This window comes from Equus quagga, chromosome 8, assembly GCF_021613505.1.
Source record: "Equus quagga isolate Etosha38 chromosome 8, UCLA_HA_Equagga_1.0, whole genome shotgun sequence".
Taxonomy (NCBI): Eukaryota; Metazoa; Chordata; class Mammalia; order Perissodactyla; family Equidae; genus Equus; species Equus quagga.
Window position 1 is genome coordinate 51,452,321 of NC_060274.1, and position 11,752 is coordinate 51,464,072.

Sequence of the window (11,752 nt, forward strand, 5' to 3'; positions counted from 1 at the left end):
TTCCTTAATATTTGACTACTTTTGTTCCTTTATAGATTATTAGCACTTTGTTCAGATATTGTGACAATTATAGTATTGTATTATACATATATTTACATATCTATCACTCTGATTAGACTATGAGCATCTCAAAATAGGACATCACTCTTTCTCATGTTTCTCTTTAAAGCACTCAGTATTATTGCTGGCTCTACAGGTACTCAAAGAGTTTGAGTAATGAAGATATATTATTGGCTACTAAACTTTATAAGTGAAGTTAAAGAAGGAAGAAAAATCTTAGGTAAAGTGATTAAGAAAAGATGTGCCAGTTTTGATGGAACTTTATATCAAACCCATTTGGAGGGCTGACCTAGAGAACCTCGTTGATCAAGATAGATGGCTGGCAGACCCAATCCTATGATCCAAAGGAATGTGATCAACATAAATTTGATTTTGACTGGCTTCTGTATTGAGCGTAGCCTGATTTGGTGGAGGCAAACCCAGAAACTAGAATCATCAGGGAATCACATTACATTGGGTGGGAGCAATGTTATTGATCAGGATATTGGTTCATTTTAAAATAGTATCCCAGTCAGCAAATGAAAGTACAGCGAGTAGAGAGTACAGGGTTCCTCCCTACAAGACAAGAACTTTGATTGTCACTGCAGGTGGCGTTCTGAGTGCAGCTTTAAATCTAACAGGGAAATTGTAGTGCTAATTAGAATAAACTTAGTTGTAGAGAATGACTAAAAAGATAAGAGAAAACTCTGATTTAGTGTGTTTTCTAATGTTCAGAGTTCAATCATAGACACTTCTGTACATAAAAGTTTCAACATCGATGTGAGCATTTTGATATGAAGCCAGCCTTGGCTAGAAGGCTTTGCTTTCAAGTTAAAAGCAGGTGTGTATAAATTTAAAAGCTACTTTAAAAGATGAGACCAGAATACATGATAAAAGCTTTAGAATAGCAAATATCAGTAACTTGCAGCAATGTAACATTTAGCTCCCTTAAGAAATGATGATAAGAAATTATACTGACCATCCGTTGTTTTATAAACTGGTATTACTAAAAGAGAATTATGTTTTTTCTGTAATCTTAGTTTTCCTTCCAAAAAGGCAGGATTCAAAGTGAAACATTTTTGGTGGGCTTTTTTTTCTAAACATATATTACTTGTGAACTCTTAATTTCTTGCATTCTTCTCAGTGCATGGATTTAAGAAACATTGCTGTATTTGACTATCCCTACCATAGGGAAACTGTAAACATAATGACATGGGCATTTATTAGCATCTCCTGGGGGTCTTTCTCACTTCATCTAGTGTGGCATAGCCTTATCACTGATATCTGCTTCTCTTCCTAGCAATACAGAATATTACATTTTCAGGTTCCCTTCAAATTAAGTTGGGACGTGTTGGCCTCGCTGTGGAATGTGGCCTGTTCTAAGGCTGTGTGTTCATCCTCACTCTGTTCTATTTCATCGGTGATCTTGGAGCCCATATGTTCAAGATGGCAGGGTCACAAGAAGGAGGAGCCTGGACCCCTGAGTCACTACTTACCCAACTCATTATCTTTTTTATGATGTGAGCAAGAAGTAAACCTTTATTGCGTTAAGTCTTTGAATGAATTTGGGTGGTTATATATTACCAACAGTAACATTAGTTAATTTGACTATTACTTCTAGTCGGAGTTAAATGTCTTCCATTTCACCATGTTAATATCATATTTAAATCTCAGTAACTTTTTTTTTAGTTTACTTCTCCCCTTCTCTCTCTCTTTGCTTGAGATATAAACACCAGCTAAACTAGTTAAGAGGGTCTAAAAAAATAGCTCTCAGTGCCCCAGGGTAATGATAAGTAAATCTTGCCTATGTCAGGGCTTCAGTGGCAGAAAAAAGTCTTCCATGAGAAGAAAAATTCCAAGCTTTCATATAATTCTGTGCACATGGCACTCTTTGGGAGGAGGGGGGAGGAGGGGCTGGAGGTGGACCTCACAAATGAAAATTAGAAAACCACGGTTAGAAAACGTCCTCCATGAGGAAGAATCAGTAAACAAGGGATCTGTCAAAATGGCCTCGTTAGACCCTTAGACCAATCTTTCAGAGTAGATATGCAAGACAACATTCATTATGCCACAATCATAAGAAAAAAGTTTTCTCCTCACTAGTATTGAAAGACATACATTTTAAAAAACCTAAATAATTTTGAACTTTTTTTTTTAGGATATTGTATTCGTTTCCTAAGGCTGCTGTTATAAATTACCACAAATGGGGTGACTTAAAACAATAGAAATTTATTCTCTCACCGTTCTGGAGTCTAGAAGTCCAAAGTCAAGTTGTCAGAAGGGCCATGCTCCCTGGAATGGCTCTAGGGCAGAATCCTTCTTTGCCTCTCGGTTCTGGTGGCTCCAGCAATTCCTAGCAGTCCTGGATTTGTGGCAGTATGACTCCAGTCTCTGCCTCTGTCTTCACAGGATTTTATTCCCTGTGTCTCTGTGTGTCTCCAGAGCTCCCTTTCCTTATTAAGACTCTAGTCATTGGATTTAGGGCCCACCTTAATCCACTATGACCCTCATCTTGAATTGATTGTATATGTAAAGACCCTATTTCCAAATAAGGTCACATTCACAGACACTTGGGATTAGGACTTCAACATATCTTTCTGGGAGACACAATTTAACCCATGATACATATATAAACACTTGTGGTGATTCAAAGAAATAGATATTCTCATAATTTTCTGTCAAAGATTTTGCAACTTTTCTGGAGGAAATTTTGCAATAATTATCAAAAGATGTAAAACACTCATATTCTTTGGCACAATGACTTTACTTTGAGAAATGTATCTTCTAGAAATAATTGGAAAGATGTAAAAAATGAGGTACAAAGCTATAGCAACTTCATTTATAGTAAAAGAACATTTTAAAAATACATATCACTTACATAGTATTAAAGCTTTTAAATTATATATCAAGTAACTTTTAATATATAGCAAAATGCTAAGGAAATAATTTAAAGTTAAATATAATTTTGTACCAGTTTTTTGAGGTGTGCTACTCATATTTTAAAAGATATTTTCCTAGGTGTCATAGTTTTTTATTTTGCTTTTTATATATTTGTATTTTTTTTTTCAGATTTTCTCCAATGGGCATACACGTGTTACTTTTATAAGTCAGGAAAACAAAAAACAATATTATTGAAAATCCACCTATTCTCATGGTCATTTCAGCTGCAATAACCTCGCAAGCTCTAGTTATAATAGATTGTATCTGTTCATCTCTTTTTTGGTCTTTTGTTTTCCTGAATTGTAATCATGTCTTTCCTCAGGCTCTTTTGATCAACTCTGTTATTGTTTTTCATTATCCTACTGAAATAATAATGTGCTGTGTGTGATTACAGACCTGCTGAGGTAAATAGAAAGGGATTCTGAAAAACAGCTACTTAAAAAATGCTACAAAAATCCCTCAGCCACACATTTATTGAGTCACATAACACTCTAAAAACATGCTGAGAAGTTACTATTTCACAAATGTGGCAGAGAACTATCAGTGAAAAGGTAGCAAAGTAGCCATAGCAAGAAGGAAAAGGACTAAGAAAGATCATAATAATCCATGTATTGGAAACTGAGGAGCTGAATAGCTAAGATACACCAGAACTTTTGGATTATTTCATTATAACAGAAGATTTCCAAACTTTTTTTGCTATACTTATTTCAATAAAAGGTATATCCTAACAAGACTCTCTCTAGAACTCAAAAATGAGCACACATTGATAATATTTTAATGTCCCACATGTGTTGAGCTCTATGGAGACCTATCAAGGCAATCCACTCTACTGGTCTGTAGGAATTTACAATCTCTTGAGGAACAACAGCCTGACATTTAGAACACTGTGGGAAAAAAGTTATATTAACATTTAAAATAAGTTACCAGAGCATTAAAGTAACACAAGAATTGAAAAGAGAGAAGTTAGATCTGAGAGCATAAATTTTAAATTGAATATTGGGGTCAAGAAGAACACCAAGAACAACTCAGGAGACAGGTGGGGAAAGCTTGAAGGGAAGAATGAGCTTTGGCCCAATCACTGGCTGCAGTAATATCTCTGCTGTGAATATGGGTCTTGATGGCTTCCAAGGAGAGGAGACTTGGTTGTTGATGAACTTGACATATCAGCAATAGTATAATGAAACATCTTGGATTCTATTTGACTTTCCGTCTTCCTCTAAAAACCTCATAGATGATAAAAGTCTTCAGATGTGTATACATAATATTTTAGTGAATCAAAGTTGTATGTGGATGCTACAGAGATATGTGATTGCATTGAGGAGCCACTAAATCTGTCATACACTTATTCTAACATTGTATATATTTTTTAACCACAAGGAATTGTCAATAAGAAATTTATTTAAAACATGCCGTGCTATTTTTAATATATCAGATTGTGAAATGTTAACAAAAATGACTGTGCTGAGTGTTGTACAGTATATGGAGAAAATACATTCTCATATGATTTGTAGGGCATGTAAATTGGTACATAATTTCTGGAGGGAAACTGCTATCTTTGAGAACAAGACAATTTTGATTAAAGATGTTGCTTCTGGGAATTCATTGCAAGGATATATAAAAACATTTTACAGTGATATATGAATAAACATGTTCATTCTATTTTTTTAATGAAGTTTATAAAAAAGGAAAACAGCCTAATATCCAAAAATGAGTGCTTCTTACATGCAAAAAGTTAAATATATATAAAATATTAATAATTGAAAACTAAATATCTATAAATAGAAGACTTTACAGGAAATTAATAGAAAAAATATCTTGCTTCAGATTTATTGATATTAGAAAGTATCTCTGCTACATTATTTATCAAAATAAAATTAAAAAGTAAACTTTAATTATTTGGGATTATTAAGAATATGTAGGGTATGGAATGATGTCAGCATCATGGAGGAGTGAACTTGCCTGGGACTCTCTCCCATCCAACATACAGGAAAAAGGGGCATCCAGACTCCAACAGAGGACATCCTAACAACACAAAAATATCAGAGAGACACGTATCCATATGTTGGAGGGCAGGGAAGCTGGAACACCCCTTGGAGGAGCTGGAACAGGGTAAGAGAGAAGTTCACTCCCTCCCCTAAAGACTGTGATCTCGACTGCAGGAGGTTCTGTGAGGGAAGGAACAAGGGAGGTGTCACTCATTTGTGGGATCACTAAGGACTCCCTAGGGCCCTTACAGCCTCGAGGGAAGCTCTCTAATGGGACAAAAGCTTTCACAGGGGGTGACTTCATCAAGCCGACAAACCAGCAGACCAGATAGCCAGAGCTGATTGAGAAAGCCCAGAGTGCACACAGGAGAAAGTGCCCTTTCCCCTACCTGCCGCATGCTGCTCCACTGCCTGGGATATTGGCTGAAAGTGGAGGGCTCAGAATACACAGCTCTCAATCCACACCCAGTGTCAATAGGTGGTAACTGCAAACCAAAAAGTATCAGAATGCATAAGACCTGACCTACCTCTATCAACATCAGACACTACATCAAATCTCCAGATCAGAGAGAAAACGACGAGCACCCAGAATTCAGTCCTGAGGACACAGAAATATGTAATCTAAATGATAATGTATTCAAAATAGCTGTCATGAAAAAAATCAATGAGGTAAAAGAGAATGTAGAGAAACAATTCAATGAGTTCAGGAGCTACTTCACAAAAGAAATTGAAGCTATAAAGAAGAATCAATCAGAAATATTAGAGGTGAAAGACACAATGGAAGAAATAAAATAAAATACATATTCTCTGAATGCTCAAGTGGACATCATAGAGGAGCGTATGAGCGTAATCAAAGAAAGACATGCTGAAATGCTCCAGACAGAGGATAGAGAACTGAGACTAAAAAGAAATGAATAAAGTCTCTGAGAAAGATCTGACTCAATGAGGAAATGCAACCTAAGAATTATAGGTATTCAAGAAGGGGAAGAGAAGCAGAATGGAGCAGAAAGCATGTTCAAAGAAATAATAGCAGAGAGCTTCCCAGATCTAGGGAAAGAGAGGGAAATCTGTGTGGAAGAGTCTTCCAGATCTCATAGATTTGTCAATGTAAAAAGACCTACTTCAAGGCACATATTAGTAAAACCAGCAAAAATGAATGACAAAGAAAGAATACTAAGGGCAGCTAGGCAGAAGAAAATAACCTAGAAAGGAACCCCTATCAGGCTTTCAGCAGATTTCTCTCCAGAAATGTTACAAGATAGGTGAGAATGGAGCAAGATATTCAAATCTTTAAAAGACAAAAATTTTCAGCCAAGAATACTCTATCCAGTAAAAATATCCTTCAGATATGAGGGAGAAGTTAAAATTTTCCCAGACAAACAAAAGCTAAGGGACTTCATAGCCACAAGACCCTCCTCACAAGAAATCCTCAAGAAGGCCCTCATACCTGAAAACAAAAGGGTGAGAAAGGAATCACCAAACACATAGTAAGGAGATAAATATGTAGACAGAATCAGAATAATATACCAAATGTTCAACTATAGCATTATCAGCTCCAATGACAAATACAGGCTCAGAGTGAAGGGGTGGAAGATGATACTCCCAGCTAACGGCAAACAAAAGAATGCAGGTGTTGCAATATTTATATTAGACAAAATAGACTTCAGGATAAGACAGACAAGAGGTGTAGTATATAATGATCAGAGGGATACTCGATCAAGAAGAAATAACACTTATAAATATTTATGCACCCAACACAGGAGCACCAAAGTTCATAAAGCAACTATTAGCAAACCTAAAAGAAAATATTAATAATAGCACAATAATCATAGAAGACCTCAACACTCCACTCGCATCAATGGATAGATCATCCAGACAGAAAATCCACAAAGAAACAGTGGAATTAAATGAAAAGCTAAACAAGTTGGACTTAATAGGCATATATAGAACACTCCATCCAAAAAGAGCAGAATACACATTCTTCTCAAGTGTGCATAGAACATTCTCAAGGATAGATCATATGTTGGGAAACAAGGCAAGCCTCAATAAATTTAAGAAAATTGAAATAATAACAAGCATCTTTTCTGATCTTAATGCTATAAAGCTAGAAATAAATTATGAGAAAAAAGCTGAGAAAGGGACAAAGATGTGGAGACTAAACAACATGATATTGAACAAGCAATGGATCATTGAAGAAATTAAAGGAGAAATAAAAAAATATCTGGAGACAAATGAAAATGATAACATACCATACCAACTCACATGGGATACAGCAATAGCCATATTAAGAGGAAAATTCATCACAATACATGCACACCTTAACAAACAAGAAAAATCCCAAATAGCAATCTCAAATTACACCTAACTGAATTAGAAAAAGAAGAACAAATAAAGCCCCAAATCAGCAGAAGGAGAGAAAAAAGAAAAATCAGAGCAGAAATAAATGCCATTGAAACAAAAAAGAAAGTAGAAAGGATCAATGAAACAAAGAGCTGGTTCTTTGAGAAGATAAATAAAATTGACAATCCCCTAGCCATACTTACAAAGAAAAAAAAGAGAGAACGCTCAGATAAACAAAATCAGAAATGAAAGAGGAGAAATAACAGACACCACAGAAATACAACTGATTATAAGAGAATACTACAAAAAACTATATGCCAACAAAACAGATAATCTAGAGGAAATAGAGAAATTCTTAGACTCTTACAACCTCCCAAAGCTGAATCAAGAAGAAACAGATAATCTGAATAGACCAATCACAAGGAAAGAGATTGAAACAGTAATCAGAAGCATCCCAAAGAATAAAACTGCAGGACCAGATGGCTTCACTGGGGAATTCTACCAAACTTTCAGAGAGGGTTTAATACCATCCTTCTCAAGCTATTCCCAAAACTAAGGGAAGATGGACCACTTCCTAACACATTATATGAGACCAATATCACTCTGATACCAAAGCCTGACAAGGACAGCACAAAAAAGGAAAACTGCAGGTCAATATTGTTGATGAACATACATGCAAAAACCTTCAACAAAATTTTGGCAACCCAAATTCAGCAATACATCAAAAGGATCATAAATTATGATCAGTGGGATTTATACCAGGGACACAGGGATGGTTCAACATATGCAAATCAATCAATGTGATACACCACATCAACAATTGAGGAATGAAAACTACATGATCATCTCAATAGATGTAGAGAAAGCATTTGACAAGATCCAACATTTATGATAAAAATTCTTAACAAAATTGGGATAGAGGGAAATTACCTCAACATAAAAAAGGCCATATATGACAAACCCACAGCCAAAATCATACTCAATGAGCAAAAACTGAATGCCATCCACCTGAGCATGGGAACAAGACAAGGATGCCCACTACCACCACTCTTATTCAACATAGTACTGGAGGTCCTGGCCAGAGCAGTTAGGCAAGAGAAAGGAATAAAAGGAATCCAAGTAAGAAGGGAAGGAGTGAAACTCTCCCTGTTTGCAGATGACATGATCTTGTATATAGAAAACCTCAAAGAATCCATCAGAAAACTAATAGAAATAATAAACAACTACAGTAAAGTTGCAGAGTACAAAATCAACTTACAAAAATTAGTTGCTTTTCTATACTCCAATAACAAACTTACAGAAAGAGAACTCAAGAATACAATTCCATTTGCAATTGCAACTAAAAGAATAAGGTACCTAGGGATAAATTTAACCAAGAAGGTGAAGGACTTACACAATGAAAACTATAAGACATTACTGAAAGAAATTGAGAATGGCATAAAGAGATGGAAAGAGATTCCATGCACATGGGCTGGAAGAATAAACATAGTTAAAATATCCATACTACCCAGAGAAATCTACAAATTCAATGCAATCCCCATCAGAATCCCAATGACATTCTTCAGAGAAATAGAACAAGAATCCTAAAATTCATATGGGGCAACCAAAGACCCCAAATTGCTAAGGCACTCTTGAGAACAAAGAAGAAAGATGGAGGTATCACAATCCCTGACTTCAAAATGTACTACAAAGCCACAGTGATCAAAATGGCATGGTACTGATACAAAAACAGATACACAGATCAATGCAACAGAACTGAAAGTCCAGAAATAAAACTGCACACCTATGGACAGTTAATCTTTGACAAAGGTGCCAAGAACATACAATGGAGAAAAGATAGTCTTTTCAATAAATGGTATTGGGAAACTGGACAGACACATGCAAAAGAATGAAGGTAGACCATTATCTCATGCCATACACAAAAATAAACTAAAAATGGATCAAAGACTTGAAGATAAGTCCTGAAACTATAAAACTCCTGGAAGATAATATAGGTAGTACCCTCTTTGACATCGAACTAAAAAGGATCTTTTTCAAATACCATGTCTTCTCAGACAAGGGAAACAAAAGAAAAAATAAACAAGTGAGAGTTCATCAGACTAAAGAGCTTCTGCAAAGCAAAAGAAACTAGAATCAAAACAAAGAGAAAACCCACCAACTGGAAGAAAATATTTGCAAAGCATATATCTGACAAGGGGTTAATCTCCATAATATATAAGGAACTCACACGACTGAACAATAAAAAAATAAACAACCCTGGGAAGAGGAGATGAACAGACATTTTTCCAAAGACGTGAGACAAATAGAATCAGATATAGAAATAAAATAAAAGAGGTAAAAGTGGTTCATCCATCAGGAGAATATTAAGATATATGCAACTGGGTTTTAGAAATTCAAACACAGCATAGTAGGCAGAAAGAGCACAGACCTGGTTCCAGTTCAAACTCTATCCCTCCCTAACAGTGTGAATGTGGGAAAAATAATGGCTTCAGTGAAGAGTTACCTTCTCAAGAGCCATAAATATACTTTTCCCAATCATCAAAAACAGTTGAAAGAAATTATCAGGGCCTGGCATATAATAGGTACTTAATAAGCATCTATTATTATTCTTATTAGTTTTAAATATTTACATTGGTTATAAGAGAAAGTCTCATATGACATAACAATATCAATTTCACCTGCCAAGTCAAACATGAGCAAATGTGTTTTAAACAAGAGTGTTTAAAATAGGCAATCACATTTTAAATGTTCTCTTCAGCTCTAAAAATTGTCCTGCTTGTGGAATTTTTTGGCCTTGGACAGTTTGAGTAACATTATTATGACGTGTCGTCATTTAACTTTCTCCCCAGGTTAAGAAGAAATGATTAATCCTCTCTTTCAACCACAGATACTTCCTTTGCTTTTGGTCATTTTATGAATTCTCCATCTTCACAACTCTCATAACAGCTGTTTTTGACAATCTAGTTCTTACACCACAGCTTAGAAACAGGAAAACATGATCAAGTACAAATTGACCACTGAAACAATTTTCATTATTAAAAACTCAAGATTTTTTGGAAGTCATCAATGTTACCAAAGATAGCTGCAAAGATGATATTAATACTAGCCACAGAATTTTGAAAGACTTTTCTTTAGTTCTGCAGATTTTCTCATATGCATGGTCCATAGGAGCAAAAAACTACATATTTTATTTATAAACCCATAGATAATAATTGTATTTTCAAATCTTATCTATAGTTTATAGGGAGAGAAGTTTCCATTTTGATGCCACCATTCTGTTTCACATGGTCAAAGCTGTTGACAAGAAAGCTCCCAGTGTAACACTTGTCATAGTCCTGGCCTACCTACAGTCTTCCGCGTTTTGCTCACTCAGAGACCGATCTTTCTGAAGTATTGTTTTTCCAGCACAAAATGCAGTCACCTTAGTCTCTCATAGGTTTGATATGGTCATGCTTTCTTCAATCTGCTCTTGGGGGAATCTCCACCGGGTTGGCTTTTATGGTATGGCTCTTCAGATTTCTTATATGCAGTATTTACATTCACGTATAGTGATATTTCTCAGGTTTTCCATCCATGAGACTTTTGTTCAACATTCTTCATTTCTTGGTATGCTTGGTCATATCAAATTTTTCACAGCTTCCCTTGAGTGTCTTTTTCGCTATAGTAGTCATGGTCTACCAAAGTCAGTCAGCCAATATGAAACAAAGCATCATTTGTTCTGAAAGTAAATCTAGGACTGTAGAGAAGGCTCTGGTTGGATCAATAAACATTCTCCCAATGAATAATTTATTTCTGCTTGATTGATGAGGAAATTGAGGTGCAGAAATATTAAGAAATGAGTCTACACTTAGAAAGCAAGAGTAGGGGCCAGCCTGGTGGGACAGTGGTTAAGTTTGTATGTTCTGCTTCCAGGGGCCCGGAGTTCACCACTTCAGATCCTGGGTGTGGACCTACTCACTGCTTGTTAAGCCATGCTGTGGTTGTTGTCCCACAGATAAAGTAGAGAAAGATGGGCACAGATCTTAGCTCAGGGCCAGTCTTCCTCAGGAAAAAGAGGAGGATTGGCGGCAGACTTTAGCTCAGGGCTAATCTTCTTCTTCTTCAAAAAAAAAGGCAAGAGTAGCACTATGATCCATTGCCAGCTCTGCTGACTTTAGAGGCTCTGTTCTTCCCAGTCAGCAGCCTCCATCAGCAAACACAAGATATTCTTGCTTTCTTATACCTGATCCTGAGTCTGGGGCAGATGCTAATTGATCACAGCACCATTTCCAGCTGAATATGAATGTAACCTCTCAACCTTTCTCAAAAGAAATTTGCACACAGGCACTAGCAATTGGCCCAGAGTTGACACTCAGCCATTTTCTGTCACAAAGTTACAATGCACCCTCTCCATGAAATAATTTAGGTTTTTGTTTACTTATCTGTAGAATGGCAGCATTAGACTGGAA